The 25741-nt window shown below is 42.5% G+C and overlaps 1 pseudogene; it reads right to left on the reverse strand.

Annotated features, from left to right (window-relative positions):
- Positions 1–1047: 1047 nt before the first annotated feature.
- Positions 1048–25741, reverse strand: part of LOC105504507 — a 121944-nt pseudogene continuing 97250 nt past the window's right edge.

Below are 25741 nucleotides of genomic sequence, written 5' to 3' on the forward strand. Positions count from 1 at the left end.
ATGAAGTAAGGAAGAGGGAGAAGAAACTCACCCGACCCCCTTCCTGTGCCTTTGCTGGGTTTTATTCTTTTGTTGTCAGAGGGAATGGGCTTGGAAAGTGTGTAATGGAAGAATGAAATGAATAACACTTTGAGAGAGTTGTTCTCACCCAGGGATGCATTTCAGAATCTCTTTGGGAAGTTTTTGAAATTTACGTGGCCAGGCCTGACATCTGACTCTGAGGCCCAGGGTGGAGCCAGCACTGACCTGCTCTGCTGAGCTTCTCATGGTGTCCTTGGTTGGGAACACCTGTCACGTGTGTTTCCTCTACTGGGAGAATCTGCCTATGGGAAGAAAGGGCACAGATGCTATACAGCCATCTCTGGAATTTTTCAGGGTAACCACACCCTTTATTCTGCTAGCTGGGTGAGAATTCTAATGATAGCAACGTCTGCCAGTGTTCCTAGGAATCTCAATTTCAGAAGATACTTTCAAATAAGATTTTCGAATTTCTTCTAGAGTTCCAGAGTCTGTTTACATCCCATTCCTTTGTTAATGTTTATAGTCGGGTTTTATCATCATATTAGAGATGGGGAAGAGGCTGACTGGGGCCTCCTTGGGTGCTGGCAGTGCTTGATTTCTTGCCTGGATATTGATTCCATGGGTGTATTCATGTTGTAAAAATTCAGTGAGTTGCTCATTGAGCATTTGTGCACTTTTCAGTAAATATACGATACGGCATTTAAAAGTCAATTTAGAAACAAATGAATATATTTAAGAGTTGAAATTATAGTACCATGAATGCAGAGACCATTTTCCCCATGGCTAAGTCCCCAGAGGCTGATGTACTCCTAGGATAACTGGCCCCGTGGCTCTGTGCTTTGCCAAGGATGCAGTTTGGCACCCTAGCAGGGACACAGGGTCACCTGTGCAGAGAGCCTCCCTGGGCGGTGGGAATGGCAATCTTGGATTTCCTGACTTTTGTGCATTGATGGTTTCACTCACAGAGTCACTTTAACCCAATTTCGTAGACTGAATGAAACCATTGGCAACTTTCTGATTTGTTTTTCAGCCTGAGTCCAAGCTGGTAAAGAGGCCAAGAATTCCCAAGCTTTCCCAGGCAAGTGGGGAAGAACACTGGGACGCCGTTTCCTCCTCCTCTGTCCATCTGCAGGCCAAGTGTGCATCAGTCACAGGCAAACTCTGAATAGAGCTTTGTGCAAGTCTCTGGAAAGAGACCCAAGATCGTGTAAGGAGCAAAAGTGACAGTGCTGGTGGCAGCGACATCTGCAGAGCCAGCCGCATCCCTGTCTGCAGCAGAATACGTATGGGAATCCTTTGTGTGAACAATCCACCCAGGGTAGAATGGGGCTTTTGACATCAGCTGAGACCCAGGCTGCCTTACAATGAGAGGCCTGTTGGTCAAAGGAAGGACTATTTAATGAACTGAGAATCTGAGGCCAGCTCTGGCCATCTGCACTTAGAATCATTAGAGCAACTCTACTGTAACTGGCAACATTGAATAATGCAACAAATTCATATTTCAAAATTGTGAACTTTAAAATTTTGTATTTGTGTCTATGATGAAAAACATTATATAAACATTTGATACTACCATTTTATTAGTAAGGAAGCCTGAAAAAGTGTCTCTCTTTTGACTCTGAGGTCAATAATGATAATGGTTTTTCACCTACACTGGGATAGAAATGTTCTGTCAAGAATATGAAAGCACTTTATGAGGATGAAATTCATTAAAGCCCTTAATAATCAGGTAGGGAAGACAGGTGCTCACAATTGTCACCACTTGGTGAGTGAACACACCGAGGCTCGGGGAGGACAATGACTCAGGAGCAAGGTCGAATCGCAGGTTGGGGGTGAAGCTGATCCCTAACAGCATCCTCCAGCCCTCAGCGCTGAGGAAGGACATGGAGGGCTTGCATCGACTTTTCCTGGCAGGCTTGTGATTCCCAGCCAGAATGCAGGTGGCAATGTTATGATTCCTGGCATAACCTTCAATGCTTCAATGATAATCTCTGCCAGTGCCAGGCACCAGCTGAGTGTCACTGTGCAACTCCCAGGCTTAAGTGATGCATGCCGAGGTTTTCAGAGCAGTCTCTCATTTATTAGTTGTGTTGGAAAGAAATCTCTACTACCTAACTGGGTACCTCTGGATATTAACAGCTGTGGTTTATAAGAGATTTGAGAGGGGGTTTGTTTTCAAAGTGCCTTTCACAAAGTAACACCTTAGATTGTAGTTTACATTCCATTCCAGTAGGATAACTTGCAACACTTCTGTGCTCAGAAATCCAACTGTGCAAGAAAAGTCAGGTTATATTTTCATACAGCCCATTTTGGCAAATATGCCTTCACACCACTTTCCCTCCTCCTCACCACTATTGGCAATAGTCCCAATGGAAGAGTTTTATGTCAAATGTTGAGTATCTTGGAAGCTGTCCTGCACAGACATGACTGCTTGGCTGCGTGTTGGAGAGTCGTGGTTGGACTGGGAGACCAGGAAGGTCCCTTCTAGCCTGAGATGTTATGACTCTAGAACTAATTAGTTTCAACTCATAACATGAAATGCTACTAGCTACCATTTGGTAGGCTTTTTCTGTGTTCCAGGCTCTGTGCTAAGATCTTAACATTACTCTAATTACGAAATCCCTGCCAATATTAACCTCGTTTTACACAAGAACAAAGGGGTTTAGGGAAATCAAAAACTTATCCAATGACACAGATTTAAGATTTAGCAACTGATGGCCACATGGAAATGGATTACAGATTATTCTAATTTGATGCTGCAAACCCACAATTTAACCAGAATGAAATTTAGGGCTGCGTGCTGTGGCTCATGCCTGTAATCCTAACACGTTGGGAAGCCAGGTATATCCCAGGAACTTGAGAGCAACTTGGGCAACATGGTGAAACCCGTATCTACAAAAAATACACAAATTAGACAGGTGTGGTGGTGTATGCCTGTAGTTCCAGCTACTCGGGAGGCTGAGAGAAGGGAGGATTGCTTGAGCCTAGGAGGTTGAGGCTGCTGCGAGCTGTGATGGTGCTACTGCACTCCAGCCTGGGCAACAGAGGCAGATCCCATCTCAAAAAAAAAAAACACACACAAAAAAAACGTAGGTACCTTATGAGTGCCCTTCTCGGAGATTAGCTCATGGCTCCAGCTCTCAGGGTGGCGAGTAATGATTCTGTGGTCAGATGCAGTTTTGAAGTCAGGCAAGAAAACCTTCAACAAGAGCTAGAGATGTCCTGTCTATGAATTTCTCCTCTAGGCTTAGGGATAGCCCTGGGATTCCTGTCATGCCAGTTAGAGATCCACTCATGGTAAGCAATACAAATGCCCCGGAAGAGACAGTGCATTAATTGTCACCCGTTAGCAGCATTGTGTGAATTAGTGTGATTTAACACATGCCCAGAGGGATGAAACTCTAGCTCCATAGGGTAGGTCCTGATTACTCCTGGAGCAGGCAGCCAGCTCAGCTCACGGGGAGCTCTGAGAAGTCTCTCAATGCCTCGCATGCAGCCCCTGCTCAGGAGTCATGTGTCACTTCACAGTCTTGCTTTCCAGTGGGTCAAAGCATGATGTTTATGAGAAACAAATACTCAAAATTCTGACTTGTGCGAATACAGAATACATGCAACAAAACGACCGCAATCTATTTTTAACATGTGGTCTGAGAAGTCAGGTTTAATACGACTATGTAATATATAAATAATATATTTTCCACAAAAGGAAGATGTAAATAATAAAATATGTCTATTTCCTGTGGACAATTACTCCCACAATTTGGTCCCAAGGGGGTCTTATTTGTCATCAGGTCTGTGGCTAAATGTCTTATAAAGGAATGCTTCTTTCTTTCCAGAGGGGTACAGGAACAGTCTACACTGACTGCTTTTACCTGTAAATGTTTTGAGAATTCAGAAGTCACTTTCCTTCCACAATAGGTGCTAGGCATTTTGTTTAAATAAAGCAAAAAGCTTTCTGTCATAAAGAAGATGTTAATAACTATAGTGTTCTTAAAGCTATGTGAAATATACAAGTACAATCTAACACTCATGGTGAAAAATATAGTGATTAAGAGTAATTCAAGTCTTTTTGTTTTGGTTTAACCTTGGAATTAAAATAAACTCAAAAATAAAAAAATAGAAAATGGTTTCATTACGTGTCAGATTATTGAGATATAAAGTATATACCAGATACTGCAAGAAAATGTTTCATCTCATTTTAATGGGCACTCAATGCCCATTAAAAAATCAATACCCAATACAGATTTCATCCATGAAGCTAATATTTTCTCAGATTTTATAAGGGCTGTTTTTCAGGTCTGATGGTTTCAAAAACACTTTGAGGCTCAGGTGGAAGCTGTGTGGTGAAGACGGGCTGCCTCCTACTGGCTGACAAGAAGACGGGGTTTTCTGAGCCCAGCCCAGGGCCAGTGCCTCCTGCAAAACTACAGTTCTGTGAAAGGGGTAGGACCAAATGCTAACCATGAGGGCCTTTTGGCGTCTGCAAGGAGATCACTGAGACTCTACAGATCACACAAAATAAGCAAGGAAAATGAACTCCCATATGTATCTCTCTCACTGCCACTGTGCCAATTGAAAGATGTCCTAAAACTTCAAACGCATGCAGGCAGGTGAGATCTATTCCACCTTTAAGACCTATGAACTATTATGAGATTCTTTTTATTCAACAAGTGAGGGGAGCATTTATAAAATGGTAAAAAAAATTATCTTGGAAAGCATCCTCACTAGTAGAAGTACCTCATTAAATAGAGATACAAAGGGTGGGGGGAATTTAGGTGGGCCAAGGTTGGAATTGCATCCTGACCCCACACCCGGTCCCGCATGTCCTGAAGTGTGTGCAGGCCCCGCAGAGTCTCCCTCCTGCTGCAGGGCTCAGGCTAAGGGCATCTCTTGATGAGGATATGTGCTCCGAGGCCAGTGCTGCTGGGGAAACTTCTGCAGCTTCAGTGTCTCCTCTGGATTTGCTGACTTTCTAGACCCATTGGTCTTCCCTTGTCCTTTATAAAATTTGAGTCTTTGCTGCCTTTCTGAACACTAGGATTGCCATGGTATATAGAAAGGGGAAAGCATTGGAGGTGAAATCAATCCATCCGTCAATCAACAAATCAATTTTGAACTCACAGAATAAAATGTCCAGTGCAAGACAGGCTGGCTAAAATAGGATTTTGAAGGAGTTATACTTGAAATGTAATTATTAATCTATGTATCTTTGACACTGACATTTCACCCAAACATCCGTTCAATATCTCCAATACCTGTCATGTTTCTTCTGTTTTTGTCTTATTAATTATCTTATTAAGGTAATAGTGTAAATCTTTCAAAATTCTTTTAGTGCTGGCTGGACAAATGAATCCTAAATTAGGGAAAACAGATATATTTTGACTGGTACTTCTGTTATAGCAAACTGACCTTTTGTAGCTACCCCATCTTAATCGTCTTTATGATTTCTTTCTATGTGCTTATCAATAGATCCACAATTCTCCTATTTACTCAGACAAAACATTTGGGGACCTGTCACTCATTCATTTATTAATCTACTTGTTTTCTTAATTAATGAATATTTATGGAACGCTTATTAGGTCTCAGACATGGTTCTAGATGCTGGGAGTACAGCAGGGACCAAAACTGATAATCTCTGCTTTGTTTAGCTTATAGATTAGTAGGGTAGAAAGTCAATAAACTTGATAAATACATTTTATATCGGATAGTGATATATCTTCACATGGCCTCTCCTTCTGGGTCTCTCTGTCTTCTCTTCTGTCTTTTATTGGGACACATTGGATTTAGGGTCCACCTGGATAATCTGAGATGTTCTCATCTCAAGACCCACAACTTAATTGAATCTACAAAGACCCTCTTCACAAGTAAGGCACAATCATATATTCCAGGCGTTAGGATGTAGATATAGTTTTTTGGAGGGGGGAGCACCATCCAACCCACTACAGAGAAGAACACTGGGGCAATATTCTTCAATTTAAAATTAGACCTTATTGGGGAGGCCTTTCAGAGAAGGTGAAATTTGAATAAAAATGTGAAAGCAGCAAAGGATCTGCAGACACCTGGGGCAGATCATGTAGGTGGCAGGAAGGGCAGGTGTGAAGGGTTTGCCTGCATTGTTCAGGAACAAAGAGGCCAGGTTGGGTGCATTGCAGGCTTGGGTAATGATATAGGATTTTAAAAATTTATTTTAAGCCAGGCACGATGGCTCACACCTGTAATCCCAGCATTTTGGGAGGCCAAGGCAGGAGAACTGGTTGAGCTCAGGAGTTTGAGACCAGCCTAGGCAACATAGCAAGAACTCATCTCTACAAATAAAAAAATAAAAAAATTGACTGAATGTGGTGGTATGCATCTATAGTCTCAGCAACTCTGAAGGCTCAGGAAGAATGATCACTTGAGCCTAGGAGGTTGAAGCTGCAGTGAGCCATGATCGTGCCACTGCACTCCAGTCTGAATGACAGAGTGAGACCCTCTCTCAACAATTTTTAAAAAATTTCATATATATTTTTTCATTATTTTTCTTTTATATTTCAGAGATGGGGTCTTGCTATGTTGCCCAGGCTGGAGTGCAGTGGCTATTTTTTCTTTTTTCTTTTTTGTATTTCTAGTAGAGATGGGGTTTTATCACGTTGGCCAGGCTGATCTCAAACTCCTGACCTCAGGTGATCTGCCTGCCTTGGCCTCCCCAAGTGCTGGGATTACAGGAGTGAGACACTGGGCCCGGTCTTGTAGTGGCTATTCACAAGTGCAGTCATAGCTACCTGTAGCCTTGAACTCCCATGCTCAAGCAACCCTCCTGCCTCAGCCTCCTGAGTAGCTGAGACCACAGGCATGTGCACCAGCACTGCAGGCTGACACGACCTGACTTCTGCTTAACAGCACAGTGCTGGCTGCTGTGTGAAGAACAGACAGAAAAGGCAAAGAGAGAGGCAAGAAGATCTGCTCAGATGCAATAGTCACACAGCAGTGGATGGTGGCTTGAACCACAATGATCGCTGCAGAAATGGTTGGATTCTGCTGTGTTTTAAAGACACCATTGACAGGATTTGCTTATTGATCAAATGTGGGGGTGAAGGAAAAAGAGGAGTCAAGGATGACTCCACATGTTTGGCCTGAGCAACTGGAAAAAATAAAGTCATTACTGAGACGTGGAAGACTGGGGGCATCAGAAGCTTAGTTGTGGACACTGCAGGCCATCCAGATGACATGGCTAGGAGAGAGTGGGGTATGCAAGTCTGTGGGACAGGGGAGGTCTGAGCTGGAGATGTACATTTGGGACTTACAAACCTAGAGAAGATACTTAAAGCCACGATATGGGGTAACACCACCAAGTGTGGAAAGGAAAGAGAAGTGTGCCGGAAACTGTGCTCTGGGACACTCCAGTCCTTAGCGTCCTGAGGAACCAAGGAATCTGAGAAGGAGAAGGTGGAAAATCAGGAAGTATGGTGTAGGTCAGACGTGGTGGCTCATGCCTGTAATCCCAGCACTTTGGGAGGCCGAGGTGGGTGGATCAGCTGAGGTCAGGAGTTTGAGACCAGCCTGATTAATATGGGGAAACCCCATCTCTACTAAAAATACAAAAAATTAGCCAGATGTGGTGGCATGCACCTGTAGTCCTAACTACTTGGGAGGCTGAGACAGCAGAATTGCTTGAATCCAGGAGGTGGAGGTTGCAGTGAGCCAAGATCATGCCATGCACTCCAGCCTGCGTGACATAGTGAGACTCTCTCTCAATAAAAGAAAGCAAGAAGGGCCGAGTCCGGTGGCTCTTACACTTAACCCAACACTTTGGGAGGCAGAGGCGGGAGGATTACTTGAGCTTAGCAGTTCAGGATCAGCCTGGGCAATACAATGAGACTCTGTCTCTACAAATAATAATTTTTTTTTTTTTTTTTTAAATAGCCAGGCATGGTGGCCTGCATCTGAAGTCCCAGCTACTAAGAGGCTGAGGTGGGAGGATGGCTTGAGCCTGGGAGGTGGAGACTGTAGTGAGCTATGATTGTGCCATTGCCCTCCAGTCTGGGTGACAAAGCAAGGCTTTGTCTCTAAAAAGAAGAAAAAACATTTTAAAAAGCATGAAGCAGGGAAGGCAAGAGAAGAAAGTTCTCAATTTTCTACTCATTCATCCACTCTCCAGATATGGCCCACGCACATCCTCCAATGCAGCTATTTCTTCCTTTCAATCATTTCTTATCTCTCTCCTGTTCTTCCTACACTCACGCTCTTCCCCGTTTTCTAGCACTAGAATCAGTTTGAGGTACAAAAGGTGAGATTTCATTTTTAAAGTTTTGCGAAAAATAAAGCGTAGAAAAAGAAACCCCAATGGTGGGATTTCAGACCCCCATTCTTCCACCACGGGCATACTGGTTCCTCCTCTTTTTATTCTGTCTGCATGGTGGGGGTCCTTCTTGATCGGCTGGTGGAGGAGGAGAAAGGCCAAGCTTAGTTTGTGGACGGGTCAGCGTGGGATAAGATGCAAGCCGACACTGGACTGCTGCTGCACTGCAGCTTCTCTCAGGCTGGCCCTGAAACACAGAGGTGACAGGAACGCCCAGGGGTGGTGAGTTGGGCAGTGCACCTCATCATTCACTGAGCGCTAAGGAGAGTGACCGGGATTCCTGAACTAGGGCAGACGGCTGGGCTGGTGGGCCTAGGCCTGCAAGGAGAAAGCTTGGACCATCAGGGACAAGCAGGTCTGGGGCACAAGTGAGTGGCTGGGCACCGGCATGAAGATCTTGGTTTCTCTCATTGGAGCCTGCCAGAGAGCATCAACCATGCCCGAGGCACTGAACAAGCAGGAAGAGAAGGGCTCACTCCGCAGAAGCCAGCCAGCCTTGTCATTGGCCACTCCAGTGCTGGTGGCATGGCAACACTGCAGATGGAATAGCCATGGTGCCGGATTCCAGGCAAGGCATGGGCCCACCCTGGAGACTCCGGCATGGTGCGATCCCTCTAAGCGACCGCCTGGGGCAGGTGGACCACATTGGACTCTGTAGCGTCTGGGTGGAAGAGAAAAAATAGGAAAGAAAAAAGATGAACACCTGACAGGATGTCACTGACTGATAGGGAGTGTGGTCACCACTACTCTTGGTGTCTTTATTTCTGTGTCTGTATCACAAACAGGCATGCACATTTACATTTTATTACACTTTTCAAAATATCCACTAGGTGGAGAACTTGCACCAAGTTTGCCACAAACAGTGTTGCCCTTCTAGAATCAATGGAATTGCATTTATTTATTAATCTATTTAACCACTACTGAAATAAAATGATAGGTTCCAGCCGACAATGAAATGCATTTATGATTCTTCTTTGTGGCCTAAGCTTTTCACACGTTTTAGGCCTGAAAACATTATACAGAATTACATTCCTCTTGTGATTGACTGTAACTGTGGAATATTTTAAGTAGGAAGAGATGAACTGTGTGAGGACAAGACTAACCTTTTCACATAATTGTTTTTGCTGAACACTGCCTCTTGATTAGTTTATTGTGATTTATTCTAAGCTTTAAAAAATTTTCAAGGTGGTCTTTTTTTTCTGAAAGTGACTATTGATTGAAAGATAACTGTAGATTAAGAAAACAATTTTACTCATTAAAAAGCCTTATCCATTGATGTGCTTTTTACATCTCAATTTTCAAACACTGGGCAAAGGAATTTCTTTCTCCATGCATTGTTATTCTTCCTGATTATGGAGAAAGTTTTATGGAGGTCATAGAATGTAGGTTAATAGAATTTAGTATACTGCACGTTCCTGGTTGCAGCTCCAAGCAGCGGGAATGTGGCCCCAATTTAGGAGCCAGCCAGCCCTGCTGCGAGAACATTGTACCAGGAATCCTTGCTGGCTCTGGAGGCCATTGCTGTGCAGGCCTGTGTAGGTCCAGAGCCAAGAGCAGCATCTAGTTAGGGTCAACCCTACGCACAGTCACAGCAGGGTGTCCTGAAAATAGCCTAGACCTCGGTCTCTAGCTCTTTAGAGCAGGAATTAGCAAACCAGCCCTTAGGCCAAATCCAGCCCACTGCCTGCACTCCTAAGGCCCTCAAGCTAAGAATCGCTCCTACAAGCAAACATCTGCCATGGATTTAGGGAGAGGGAATGGAATGCTAACTTCCAATCACAATTAGGTGAACTGTTTTTCCTTCCCTGCCACATCCATTCTTCCCATTAGTAGACTTGTATTACAGAAAGATTATACTCAATTATTATTGCTATATTTTGAATTTTATCAATTAAAGTGTGTGGGAATTTATTTTCTCTCATTATGTAAGTACATACATAATGTCCAAGATTTTACCTCTTGACCTACAAAGTCTAAAATAGTTACTATCTGGCTTTTGCAGAAAAAGTTTGCTGACAGCTGCTTTAGAGGGATATTAACTTTTTGCTCCTCCTAAAATTATAGCTAAAATAGTGTGTGAAGCAAGTGAAGCTTTTCTGGAGAGAAGGTACCGGCTTTCTTTGATCTGAAAGGTGGCTATGATTAGCTACATGTTAAGAACCACCAGTCCCACTGGACAAAGGCCTGTCCATGCCATATAGTAATAATAATATTAATGGTAGTAGTAGTAGTAACTCAAAGTATTATGGGGCCAATACACAAAGAATGATCATGCATGCAAATATCTGTCTCCACAGTGAATTTAGGGGACCAAGTGGAGGGCTGAATTGAATTATTAAGAATTTGAGGACAGTTCTTTAGCCATAAATACAAAATATACAGATGCTCCTGAATCTATGCTAGGTTATCTCCCAAACCCATTGTATGTTGAAAATATTAAGTTGAAAATGCATCTAATACTCCTCACCTGCTGAACATCACAGCTTAGCCTTGCCTGCCTTCAACACGCTCAGAGCACTTATGTTATCCTACAGTTGGGCAAAATCATCTAACACAATGCATATTTTAAATAAAGTGTTGAAGATCTCATGTAATTTATTGAATTTTTACTGAAAGTGAAAAATAGAATGGTTGTACATGTACTCAAAGTACAGTTTCTACCGAATGAGTCAAAAACAGGAGTTACCCCCTCCACCCCACCTTTTTTTGAGACAGGGTCTCACTCTGTCACCCAGGCTAGCATGATCATAGCTCATTGCAACCTTGAACTTGCGGGCTCAAGCGATGTTTCTGCCTCAGCCTCCTGAGCATGAACCACCATGTCTGTCTAATTTTTAATTTTTTTGTAGAGACAGGGTCTTGTTATATTGCCCGGGCTGGTCTTAAGCTCCTGGCCTCAAGAAATTCTCCCACCTTGGCCTCCCTAAGTGCTAAGATTACAAGAGTGAACCACCACGCTTGGCAGGGGCACCCTTTTTTGATGGACTTAAAGAAAAGCACAGATCTTAGCACTGAATATGCTTGTCATTTGTGTCTACAACTGAATGGCACATTGAATACAATTAACTGGGCATTTAAAACAGGTTACAATTAAATGTATGCAATGAGAGTTACTGAAGTTATTTATTCTTACGAATTTGAAGCTAACCTAACTATGACAGTATTCACAAGGAGTGAAGACATAAATTCTGTTATTTGGCATTTTCTGTGTCTCCTAGGGCCTATTCTGTTGTTCTAATAATGACTGCAAGACTCTGAGAGCTAACACCTCTTGGAAAGCAGAGAGGGGCAGAAAACCCTCTGACAACCAATAGTGAGTCCTTAGAATGCATGTTCAATATTTTAGTTCCATTCAGTTAGAATTTCTGGGAAGCTGAGCCTGTTCTAGGCTTTTCAGATCACACCCACATGAATATTCAAATAGTCTAAATGAATACTGACCAAACACACCCTTCACCTTCTTGGTGGCATGCGCCTGTAGTGTCATGTCAGCTACCCTGGAGGCTGAGGCAGGAGGATTGCTTGAACCCAGGAGTTGGAGGTTGCAGTACACCATAATAGAAGCTGTGAATAGCCACTGCACTCCAGCCTGGGCAACACAGCAACACCCCATCTCTTAAAAAAAATCAAAACCCAAAAAAATCCCACAATGCCTGCTTCATTTCTGAAGGTGGCTCAGGTTTATCCTTTTTGCAAAGGTGGATGAAAACACTGGGTCTTTAACCCACCCACTGGAAAGAACTAGGGCACAAAGGAAAACAGACAGGACTATTACCTGTCATCCAAGCCAGCATATTCTTGCCCAGCAATCTGGGAAGTGGTGTCTCAAATGACTGTCTTTTTCTTTCTTTTTTTTCCAACAGGATACTTGCTCCACCTCATAAAAAGGAGGAGGATTTGCACCCCTTCTTTGATTGAGCTGTTTATGTTGGTGTGATTTTTGGCAAATGCCTCTGAGGGCTTAGCTGAGTGATTTGGATACAACATCGCCGACTGTTCCAATTTAGGAAACTCTCATGAGATTGCACGACGACAAAGACTCTGCAGAGAGGTGCAGCCCCACAGCGTTTGAATGCTCTAATCGGAGTTCCGCTCTGCAAAGTTCCTTCTAATCCTCTTGTACCCTGCTGTGGCTAGCAGTCTAGGGAAGGGCAGCAAGAGCGAAAGCTGCAGGATACAGATTTAATTCAATCTAGCAAACATTGACTGAGCACCTCTGGTGTGCCAGACACTGGGCCAGGTTCTGGGGCTATAAAGATTAATAGGATATAGTCCCAGAACTCAAGGAGGCCATTGTTTACAGGCAAAGAGCCACAACCACAGTGGATAATAAAACAGAAACGGGGATGGAAGGGAGTTTGCCACTGAAGGAATGACATGGATGTGTCTTTAATGATAAGGAGACCTTGATAGGGAGAGAAGGGCAAGTGGCCATCCAAGGCAGAGAAAACCTCACAAAGTTAAGGAGGTGTCAAAGTCCATGGTATTTAGGGTAAAAGTTGGAATTACTTTGTCTTGGGGAGAGGTGGGAGAAAAGACTAGAAATGTGCAGCAATTGAGGGGCAATTGTTTGTTCATTCAACAAATATGTACTGCTGGGATATAAAAACAAAAAGAAACAAACAAATCCCTACCTATGTAGAGCTCACCTTTGGAGGCAGGAGGTGGAGTAGGGTGAAGACAGGTAATAGATAAAAAACCCAGGCAAATGATACAGTATATGTTTCAGTTTGCTAAGGTTGCCATAACAAAGTATCACAAACTGTGTTGTTTAGGCAACAGAAGTGTACCGTCTCATAATTCTTGAAGCTGGAAGTCCAAGATCGAGGTGTCAGCAGAGTTGGTTCCTTCTGGGGGTGGTGAGGGAGGATCTATTCCAGGTCTTGTCCCCAGCTGCTAGTGGCTTGCTGGCAATCTTTGGTGTTTCTTGGCTTGTAGGAGCATCACTTAGATCTCTGCCTTCACCTTTGTGTGGTATTCTTCCTGTGTATCCCTGTATCCAAATTTCTTTTTATGTAAGGACACTAACTGTATTGGATTAGGGCTCACTCTAATGACCCTATCTTTAGTTGATAATCTACAAAGATCCTGTTTTAGTTCACTTTTGTGTTGCTACAAGGAATACTGAGCTGAGTAATTCATAAAGAAAAAAGATTTATTTGGTTCACAATTCTGCAGGTTGTGCAAGAAGGCTGGTGTCAGCATCTCCTTCTGGTGAGGCCTCAGGAAGCAAAGTGGAGCCTTGCAGAGGTCACATGGCCAGAGCAGAAGCAAGAGAGGGAGGGGAGGAGGTGCCAGGCTCTTTTTAACAATCAGTGCTCATGGGAACTAATAGAGCTAGAACTCAACACTGTGAGGACAGCACCAAACGTTCGTGAGGGACCTGTCCCCACAAAACAAACACCTCCCGCCAGACTCCATCTCCAACACTGGCATCAAACTTCAACATGAGGTTTGGGGGACAAAGAGCCAAACCATAGCAGATCCTCTTTCCAAATAATGTCACCTTCACAGGCTCTAGGGGTTAGGACTTCAACATTTTTTGGAGAGACTCAATTCAACCCACAGCAGTCTGTGAGCATGTAATGAGGCTTTGGAGAAAGATAAAACAGCAACAGTGTATTGAGGAGGGCATCTGTGTGTGGCACAGGAAAGGAGGAGGTTTGCAGATCTCAAGAAGGTGGTCTAGGATACGGTTCACTGCAGAGGAGACATTTGAACAACATCCAGAAGGAGGTGAGGGAGTGAGGTTCACAAATGCCTGGGGGAAGAGTGTTCTCAGCAGAGGGAAAAGTGGTGCAAAGGCCTTGAGTTAGAGTGTGCCTGCTGGATGTGAGAGGGGAGGAGGCTGGTGAGGCTGGAGCAGAGTAAGAAGAAGGCCTTATTAGGAAATGAGGTCAGTGATCATGGGCAGCAGGGGCAGGCAGGGTCTTACCACCACTGGAAAGACTTTGACCCTAGTCAGGGAACAGTATGGCACAGAAGAGTGGGACAATCCAATTTCAGCTTTAAAAGCTTTCCAGGATTGGCACAGTGGCCCACACCTGTAATCCCAGCAATTTGGGAGGCTGAGGTGGGAGGATTGCTTGAGCCCAGGAGTTCACGACCAGCTTGGACAACACGGTGGGACTCTGTCTCTACAAAAAAATTTTGTTTTTAATTTAGCTGAGTGTGGTGGCATGCACCTGTAGGCCTGGCTACTCTGAAGGCTGAGTTGGGAGGATCGCTGGAGCCCAGGAGTTTGAGGCTGTAGTGTCACTGCACACCGGCTTTGGCAACACAGCTAGACCCCTAAAAGAATCTCCCAAAACAATTTTAAAGTGACTTCCAAAATGCTTCTCCTAAAATATGAAATCTGTTCCATAGATTCCTATCAGATGATACACATCACCCCCTGCTTCCTCTTGACAATTCCATGATTTCTTTTTCTTTCTTTCTTTCTTTTGAGATGGAGTTTCACTCTTGTTGCTCAGACTGGAGTGCAGTGGTGCAATCTCAGCTCAATGCAACCTCCACCTCCTGGGTTCAAGTGATTCTCCTGCCTCAGCCTCCTGAGTAGCTGGGATTACAGGCATGCACCGCCACACCTGGCTAATTTTGTATTTTTAGTAGAGACAGGATTCCACCACATTGGTCAGGCTGGTCTCAAACTCCAAACCTCAGGTGATCTGCCCACCTTGGCCTCCCAAAATGCTGGGATTACAGGTGTGAGCCACCGCAACCAGCCAACCCCGTGATGTTTTGCAGCAGCTGACTTTCCCTGTACTGGCCCACAAAGCCGTTCCCTCCCTGCCCAGAACTGCCTTCCCAGTCTGCCTGCCACTGCTCTTGACCTCAGATTCTATATCTCGTCCTCACTGGGCTGGTGCTTTTCAGGCCTTTCCTCCAGTCCCCACTTCTCTATGCCCAGAAGAAGACTGTGATGGGGAACAGTAATCATGGTTTAATATCCTGCCTTTTTGCTGATGTTGTTTACCTTTGTGGAACAGTGGAAAGAGCATAGATGTCTGGGGCAGGTGCGGTGGCTCATGCCTGTAATCCTAGCACCTTGGGAGGCTGAGGTGGGTGGATCACGAGGTCGGGAGTTCGAGACCAGCCTGGCCAACATCGTGAAACCCCATGTCTACTAAAAAGACAAAGGTTAGCTGGGTGTGGTGCTTGTAGTCTCAGGTACTTGGGAGGCTGAGGCAGGAGAATCACTTGAATCCAGGAGGTAGCAGTTGCAGTGAGCCTAAACCATGTCATTGCACTCCAGCCTAGGTGACAGTGAGACTCCATCTCAAAAAAAGAAGCATGGATGTCTCAGCCAGGAATACTTGCATTACAATCAGGGCTTTGACAAGTGACAAGTGATCAAAGTGTGTCTTGATCACTCTCTGATCTCCATCTTGATGATGGACATAGCAATGTTTACTTAGTGAGAGTATTATAAAGGCAGAGGCAATGTGGTTAGAGTCATATTCAGTACCAGACTTGTAAGAGGCACTCAAGGAGTGGAAACTATTAGTATTAAATATTAGTTTGGAGCTCAGGGGAGAAATTGTTTGGAATGAGACTCTCAGGAGTTGTGAATATCTGTGGAAACTTGGGCAATTTACAATTTCCCAGGCAGATGGTGTAGAGAAAGAGACAAGGACCCAAGACAGATCATGCACAATTAATCTAAATTTTAAATGACACTTAAAATTTCACATTTCACCGGTTTAAATTCAACTAATTTAGATTTTATGATATTGCAGGCAAAACTGGGTTGCAACTTACTTTTGTGCTATTTATGAGAAAATTAATAGGGGGAATGTGATTCAGAGCTCCTAATGTGGGGATGTTTAACCTACTTAAACAAGTAAACTTTTTAACGTTTTGTGAGAATCAGTTTAGTAGGATCCATTTATGTAGAGACCATGTGCTACTTGAAATGATGTAGAGATGTGAAATTAGAATTTTGGAGTCAGAAAGAATATAGATGATTAACACAGCCCCCTCATTTTAAAGATGAGAAAATAGAGGAACAAAAAGGTCAACTGATTTATGCAAGCCCACACAGAATAAGCCACAGAACTGAGTTGAGAAGCCAGGCCACATGACTCTTGTAAAGGTTCCTTTGGATAGGCTGGACATGAATTTCTGCGTTAAAAGTCATCAACATTTTTTTTCTAGGCCACACCTGGTTAACCATTAGTGTTTTTGCAAATTCTTGTTGGCAGTTAAGGGGGTGCTATTCACAAATTATTGTGTAACTCAGACTTACTATTAATTCATGCTAGTGTTCCCAGTGTGATTCTGGAATGGACTACAGGGATTTGGCTGGTTTACTTGGGCAGAGTTGTAAAGAGAGACCAGTACAATGAATAAAATCCTGTTGGCAGTATCACACCAAACAAATGTTCTTTATTCAAAATAAAAAAAAAAATGGCCTCTAAACACTCAATTTAACTCACTGGTCCTTAATTAGGACCATTGCAAGTTTAAGATTTGCTGTCCAGAGTAAATTTTCTGAATCTTAAAGTCTGGCTTGCTATGCAACTTAGTCTCAGTTAAGATACAGAGCATTTTATCCACAATACAACACCCTCCCCTTATGATCTCACAACAAGGAACTACGGGAAATGCACTTTCAGCACCATGGCTTTTCAGGCTTCCTCATTGGCTGAAATGTGAACACACACACATTTATCACACTGGTTGTGTTCTGAGAAAAATCAGCTAAGACGAATGGTCTTAAAGAGTGAAGAGTTTATGCAGATTATTGTTGTTTGTAAAACCTTTTTGGCCAAGAGTTTATGAATTCTCCAGAATTCTTACTACTCGACTTCAGGAGAATCTGGAAAGAAGGAATCCAGTGTGATTCATTTTCAAAAGGTCTGTGTGTTTGTTTGACATAAAAATGTGTACTCTTAGCATTGTTGCTCCAGGCTGCCAAGACAAAATAAATCAGTGTGTTAATTACTTGAATAAAATAACAGTAGAAAAACAGCTGCAACTAATGGAAAGAAAACAAATAGAAGTCTGAAGTGTTATTCCACTGTGGAAGATTACAGACTACACTGGAATTATACACATTAAGAAATCAATGAGAATGGACGCTTCCGACCTCTCTAAATCACATGACCACAATTAACTGTATGGACTTCTTTCTACCTGGCGAGGAAGCAGACAAATTATGACTCACCCTTTAACATCCAAGACATGCATGACTTTGTCTTTTCTTCTTTTTTTTCTCCCTTGCTTTCTCCTTGAATTTATAATTATGCTGGGAAGAAAAATGTAGATAAGACTTAAACATATATTTTTGGTCAGAAGAACAAAAAATCTATAAAAGATGTTGGCATGAACCCTACTGCATTTATCATTTTTCCAAACTGATTCAAACTTCAGCATGTGGCTAGGATGTTCCAGATGCCCTAGGGCCAATCTTTCGTGCTGCAGGGTACTGGAACTTGCTGCTCCTTCTGCCTGGAACCTGCTCTTTCCTTGTCTGCTGAACTCTGACTCATGATGCAAAATTCAGTTCAAATACTTCCTAGTGACCCTCCCTGCAGACCAGGACCCCAATGTATGCTGTCATTTCCTCCTGTACTTTTCCTTCATAGCTCTTCTTGGACATTGTAATTAAGGATTTACTTGATACTTTGGTCAATGCCTGCCTCTCCCTCTCAATGGTAAGATCCATAGAGCAGGGTCCTAGGTTGGTTTTCTCATCACTGTATGCCCAGGGCCTGGAATAGTGTTGGATTATTATTATTTTTTAATACCAATAGCTGGTTTTAATTTTTTTTAAGGAAATACTACAATTTTTAAAAAGTTCCAAAAAATTAACAAAATTTCCAGCAATGATCACTTTTGAAATGTAAAGATTTGAAACATAATTTATACAAAACTAAAAACCGAAAGGATTTATTCTTACTTTTTCCTTTTTAAAAAAATCCAGACAATTTGTCACAAGAAAGTTCAGCAAGTTACAGCAGCTGCAGCTTCCATCACCCTTGGAATCACTGTCCCTCTTCATGAGGACAGAGTGCCACATTGAAGACAGCAACACGTCTTCAGTTGATTTCTTAGGGTTTTCCTCCAAGTCTGTGTTACTCGCTCCAGAATCAGACAGTTTCCACTCCAACTTATCTCTTGTCAAGTTCATGCTGCCAAACACCAGAGGACGGATAAACTGAGGCTTGATATCTCCTTCCAGGTAAACAAATATCGTGGGCAGATTCCTATCAGGATAATTGGGTGTGCAGGTTGTTGTTGAAATGGCTTTGATAAATCTGACATTAGGAAACTTCCTGGCAAGTCCACTGAGGTGCTGATTTATCAGGGCACGGGGGGATGTCCTTGTTTGTAAAGGTGCAACATGACCCACAAACCCTCACCAGGTAACTTGTTGAACATAATCCTTTCCTGAGACCTCCAAGACTTCTCCACATTTATTCTTCAGTTAGGTACTTTCCACTCACCCAGTCTCTGCTGCCTGTACATTTCAATAGCATGTTCATCCTCCTCATTACATTTGTCTTCATGATCCTCCAACTCTTCAAAGTCATATCTTCATATGTTGTCACCACTGACTGTTGGAGGATACATTGCTACTCTTCCTCCTTTTTCTCCAATTCTTTCAGACTTTCCTTGGTGGGAAATTACATAATTACACCTTACACAGCAAGGGCATCTTGAAAGAACTCTGTCTGCGTTGGGGTACTGCATCTTGTTTGCAATTGCTCAAGCCAGTTGCGCTGTGGTGCCCCCATCCTTCCGCTCCCTTTTGCCCAGAGTTGGATTCTCAATCAGTATTTGTTGCATAAAACAACAAACCTCTGCCCGCTCATGCCTATAATCCCAGCACTTTGGGAGGAGGCCGAGGCGGAAGGATTACTTGAGGCCAGGAGTTCAAGACCGGCCTGGGCAACATAGTGAGACCTTGTCTCTACAAAAAGTACAAAAAATTAGTCAGTGTGGTGGCACTAGCCTGTGGTTCCAGACACTTGGGAGGCTGAGGTAGAGGATTCCTTGAGCCCACAAGGTTGAGCTAAAGTGACCGGTGATCACGCTACTGCACTCCAGCTGGGTGACACAGCAAGACTCTTTCTCAAAAAACCAAACAAAACACTTTAACTAACAATAATGCCCACTGTTTATGTAATGTTGTTGTGTCAGGTACTGTAACAAATGCTTGCCGTATTTTAATTAAATATCACTTCACAAAGTTTTACTTTATTCCCAATATATATATAACACTATCTTCATTAGTCAGTCATTTGATATAAGTCCAGACCTTTTCTTTGATTATGAGTTCATTGATTATGAGTTCACTGATTGGAAGTTCTTTAGTTTTTTTTTTTTATTTTTGGTTTTCTTTTTTTGCATACAACACATCTATAATGCCTCATTTATAATTTCTAAAATGTCTAGGATATAAGAACATCTGCAATGAAATTTGAGTGCAGAATCTTTTTAGATTTTTAAAACTTCTCCCAAACCAATTTTTCTAGCTAATCACCAACAACTAATTTGACAGTATTTTATTTTATTTTATTTTATTTTATTTTATTTTATTTTTTGGAGACGGAGTCTAGCTCTGTCGCCTGGGCTGGAGTGCAGTGGCGCGATCTCGGCTCACTGCAAGCTCCGCCTCCCGGGTTTACGCCATTCTCCTGGCTCAGCCTCCCGAGTAGCTGGGACTACAGGCGCCCGCCATCTCGCCCGGCTAATTTTTTGTATTTTTTAGTAGAGACGGGGTTTCATCGTGTAGCTCAGGATGGTCTCGATCTCCTGACCTCGTGATCCACCCGTCTCGGCCTCCCAAAGTGCTGGGATTACAGGCTTGAGCCACCACGCCCGGCCTAATTTGACAGTATTTTAAAGTGATTTGTCTTTTACTTTTTGCCTTTGTATTTTATGGGTATATAAAATGTTTGTTCTGTAATTAAAAATAGCAACTAAAATTGGCACATTTAAAAACAAACACAATTGTATTTTGGTGGTGAACCACTGCTAGGCGGGGCTTTATCTTCTTGTGGGCCTGCTTGCATGGAGGATTCTGGGAGTGTGCGGAAAAGATATTGATGCTAAAGGGAGCTGGGAAGATATTTTTTCCTCTAGAAATGCTGAATAAACTTTGTGTTATGTGCCTGTGTTTCTACTGTGACTCATCACATGAGGTCAGGTGTGAAACTTTCAACTTTCCACTGGTGGCATCATGTTGGCATTCAAAAAGTTTCAGATTTTAGAGCATTTTGGATTTCAGATTTTCAGGATTTTAGGAATGCTTAACCTATACTAGGAATCTCAGAAGACTGTACAGAAAAAATGGGTAGGAGGAAATATTTCAAGAAATAACAAAAGAGGTTTTCCCACAGCTGAATGATCCTAGTTTCCCAGAACAATGACTAGGTAATAGACTCATTTCAACTTACCACTGTAAAGTTTCCAGAAAAATATTAAAAGAGAACAAGAAATTTCTAGAGATAAAGAAAACAAATAAGCAAAAAAAACAGTCACTTATAAAAGAACAAAAATCAGACTACCTTTTGAACTTCCCCTCAGCAATCCTGGATTACTAACAAATACTGGCATGTACTTTCTTTTCTTTTCTTTTTTAAGAGAAGAGCCGCCCCCTGTTGCCCAGGCTGGAGCGTAGTGATGCGATCTTAGCTCACTGCAGCCTTAAATTCCTGGGCGTGGCACAGGCAGGTCTTGAACTTCTGGCCTCAAGCGATCCTCCTGCCTTGGCCTCCCAAGGTGCTGGGATTACAGGCGTGAGCCACTGCACCCAGCTGGAATGCACGTTCTAAGTTACAAGGCAACACTATTTTCAATCTCACATTTTATACTCAGCAAAGCTCTCAATCAAGAATGAGGGTAGAATGAATAGCTCTTCAGGTACGTAGGATTTAGGTTTACTTGTTCCATATAGTTTCTTAGGGAGTTACTTGGAGGACATGATCCAGTTCAAAGAGGGAGTAAATCAAGAAAGAAGGCATGGGGTCCATCTCAGAGGAATAACAAAGTGAGGTTCCCGCATCATAGCTAAGGAGCACATCTGCAGACCCTCTCAGTCTAGATGGAGGCACAAAGAGGGAAAGATCTGGAAAAATGGGAGACTGACGATTTGTAGGATCTTTGAGAAATTGGAAAAGTAAAGATTTGATACAGGCAAGCAATGCAAAGAAGCAATTGAAGCAGAAGAAAGGAGAAACAGGAAAAGGGAGAGGAGGAGGAAGAGGAGGAGGAGGAGAAACTCTTAAAGAACACAAAAATTTGGAATGTAATAATAATAGTTGGCAGCACAGTCAATAATATTACATAGGCATAATAACAGAAATAGTGTTTGCTGATTTTCAAATTTTCAGATCAATCAAAGAACAAGGGAAAGAAGACTTGATTATGTATACACACAAAAAAAGAGTTATCAAAACTGACAAGAAAAAGTAAGTCAAGGTACTTAAAGTAGTGCTGAAAGTTATAAGGTAAGGTGGAGAGAAAAGAAGAAAGAAAAAGACCACTAATAATCCCTTTTCACCATGTAAGAGCTCGAGAGATATCTGCATATTTATATGCAGTATTTAAGTTAAAAGATAATCAACAGGCCGGGCGCGTTGGCTCACGCCTGTAATCCCAGCACTTTGAGAGGCCGAGGTGAGTAGATCACGAGGTCAGGAGATGGAGACCATCCTGGCTAACACGGTGAAACCCCTTCTCTACTAAAAATACAAAAAAGTAGCTGGGCGCTGTGGCGGACGCCTGTAGTCCCAACTACTTGGGAGGCTGAGGCAGGAGAATGGCGGGAACCTGGAAGATGGAGCTTGCAGTGAGCTGAGATCGCCACTGCACTCCAGCCTGGGAGACAGAGTGAGCCTCCATCTCAAAAAAAAAGAAAAAAAAAAAAAAAAGGAAATCAACAGAGGAACGAACGATTCTTACTTTCAGTGGCAGGAGGGGAGGAGAGAGGAAGGCTGTCATGCCTTAGAAAGTCCATAGGTGTCGATACTTAATGTATCAAACCACAGTGATTTAAGCCTGTTATTTGGAGAGCAGGCAACTACCAGAAAAACTAAAAATAAAAAAATTATCATAGTTAATATAGTGCCTCTGATACACAGAATTGAGATTGTGGAGGCCTGGGAAATAGAATTATTGCTTTTCATTTTTAAACTCTTCTATTTTATTAAATTCGAGCACTCATTAGCTTCATCAAAATTTAAAATATATCTATTTAAAAATAAATCTAGTGGGCCGAGTGCAGTGGCTCACGCCTGTTATCCCAGCACTTTGGGAGGCCAAGGCGAGTGGATCACAAGGTCAGGAGTTCGAGACCAGTCTGACTAACATGGTGAAACCCCGTCTCTGCTAAAAATACAGTAATTAGCCAGGTGTGGTGGTGTACACCTGTAATCCCAGCTACTCAGGAGGCTGAGGCTGGAGAATTGCTTGAACCCGGGAGGCAGAGGTTGCAGTGAGCAGAGACTGTGCCATTGCACTCCAGCCTGGATGACAGAGAAAGACTCTATCTCAAAATAATAATAATAATAATAATGCTAGTGAACATATCACATTAAACTTTGGTTATTGCTTGGTTATTTCTTCTATTTTTTAGGAAAAAAATTTGACTAGCTAAATTATAACAATTATTATTATTTCTAATATTGAGAAAAGTATTTCAACATAGGCATGCGTCTAGGACAGGGGACTCCAAAAGCACTAGTCAGTCTTTTGCTTTTAGTAAACCTAGGAAAATGTATTAATGTTTGGCCACAAGGCAGTCTTTTCAAGGGTGAGATGTTTTTGTAGGTGCCTCTGTTATTTTCTCCAGAGGACTGCAGAGTGTGAAGACTATAGACAATTGCTAAGTTGCTTCTCGGGGCGTTTCCAGTCAGTGTCAAGGAGATGGCCACCTTTGTGCCTCTCTGGATGGGAGCTGGGGTGCATGAAGGCTTGGTGTTTGTCCTTGTACTCAAGGGTGTTAGATGGGGCATCCTGTGCTTTTGCTCAAGTGTCAACTTTCCAGAAAGGCTATCCTGGGCCCTGCTTTCTGAAGCAGTGTTCCCTGACCCCACTCTTTTCTATTCCTTTACCCACTTTGTGTTTTCTAAACTTCTCCTCACCTAGCATTATGCTATACAGGTTTTGGCTTTTGTTTTTAGATTTGAGGTCTCCCTGTTTTGCCCAGGCTGATCTCAAACTCCTGGCCTCAAGCAATCCTCCCACCTTGGCCTGACAGTGCTGGGATTACAGGCACAAGCCACTGTGCCTGGCTGGTTTTTGTTTATTCTCCATCTATTCCACACCAAAAGGTATGATGTACCTTTTGGGGGAAAAATGTTATTTTGCTCACTTCTCTATCTGTTATTCTTTCTATTATATTTCTGTTTTTTTTTTTTTTTCCATATTAAGTCTTTCAAATCTGGTGTGTATTTTACGTTTAAGTTACATCTTTATATTACTCAATAGCCACATTTTAAGTGCACATGCTCAGGACAATTCCCGAGTGTCTTCCGGAACATACTCTCTCACTTACTGAGGTCTCTCTTCTGGGGCATTTGGGGGCTTCCTTTCTGGGGAAGCAGATAGGAAGAAGCAATTAGCTACCTGAAAAAGTTGCAGGTTCTAAGAAACTGTGAAAGTCCAGAGCAACAGCCCTCCTTGGTGTTTATTGGATTTTAAATGGGTTTAACCTTAAGTTTGCTTAGTGACTGTCATGTCTTTACCAACATGTCTCTCGGTGATTTTTCTGGAGGTCAGTAACACCTAACTCCTCTCTCCTTGGTTATTGGCTGGGCAAAAGGCTTCTGAAGTTCCTTGCCTCCTACCTCTTAAGGTGTTCTTTCATATCTCAACCGCTGGGTCTCGGGTGACATTAGCTGGTAATGGGGCTGTGCAAAGGGCTGAAACCACAGATTTAGATCCTTCTAGAAAACTCCAGATTAAGCACTTTGCTCTCAATGTCCTGTTTTATTTACGGAAATCATGCTAAGTCTATTTCTGTACGTCATTTCTAGGACATCCCTATTTAACCGCGTTTGCTCTCTTCCTTTGTTCATAAGAGATAGGATTGTGTTGACTACAAGAAGGAGGCAACACTGTCTTGTCATTGCCACTGAATATGATTAGTGTCTGTCTGCAAAGCATCTCCTAAGGCATTGAGGGAAGGGGCTCATTGTCAGAGCACCAGGGCCCAATGTATAGCCATGCAGCAAGGTTTGTTGGGTGCTAAATAAATATTTCCATAACACACTCTAACAACCACTTCTTTCTTTTGGCTAATTACTTGGGAACAATATTAATTATGAGCGACTGTGGCAAGTTTCACTTGTAAAATGATTTATGCAACTCTGACAAGGGTATTGGGACCCGATGGGAACGTAAGAGCAATCTGAGTATATGTGAACTTGCTGTTCTTTTTTAGTTACCCAGTACCGAAAAATGGAAAGTTTTTGAACATTCTTGAAACATTTTAAACACTAAGACCTAAAGGCCCATTAACAGAAATATGATTTAGTTTAGAAAATGATTCATAAAGCTCACGTTATCCCATGTTACCCCATGTTTTTTTTTTACCTCATGTTATCCCAGTGTGAAAACTGTCTTTTGCCCAATCTCTAAGACTAAGGTCTTCATCGGAACACTGGATCTCAGCTGTCAGAACTTTGCCTACTCCAGGTATTTTTTGTTGAATACAGCATTCCCGTTTAACAAGTATGATGGCTCAGGTAGAGATATGCTGCTGATAGGAAGAAAGGATTTCCTAATAGTGAGTTTTTACTCTGCTTATGGCTGCTTACATACCTGCTGGAAGTCAGTTTAATCTTGCAGACTTCTATTTGGCATTTCAACCACGTTCCCTATACTTTCCCAAATGTCAGTTGTTCTCTCTGTAAAACTTGCAATGGAATTTTTACTGGCACGCAAGTGTAGACTCAACCTTTTTGCTTTTTTCTTCGATCTCTATCAGCAAAATGAGGTCTGGGATTTGATGGGGTCATGTCAGAATCAAATTCCCTTACTTCTCATTCTAACACAGTGTTCTATCTAGTTGAAAGGTCTTCTGCTCTCCTGACATTTATTTTTTCTACACGTGTTGTATCTGAGGAGGCAGTATGAGAGTCTTGGGTTTTACATATCAATCGGAACTGCAGCGGGGATGGCTGATGTGAGTCCTGTCATGGATTTTTAACTACAATGTATGAGTTGGAAGTTGTAATTATCGAAGGCCTTCATCTAAAATGACTTTACAAAATGAAATAGGGTTCATTACATTTCCAGATTTTTTCCATGTTTTCAGTCAAGACTCTTGTTTCATCTTGTAATACACATTTTAGAGTAGCAACATTAAACTATTCATTTGATGTTTACAGCTTGATGTTTCATTTTCTAAGGAACAATACTGTTTTC

The sequence above is a fragment of the Colobus angolensis genome, unplaced genomic scaffold (genome assembly GCF_000951035.1).
Source record: "Colobus angolensis palliatus isolate OR3802 unplaced genomic scaffold, Cang.pa_1.0 Scaffold92, whole genome shotgun sequence".
Classification (NCBI taxonomy): Eukaryota; Metazoa; Chordata; class Mammalia; order Primates; family Cercopithecidae; genus Colobus; species Colobus angolensis.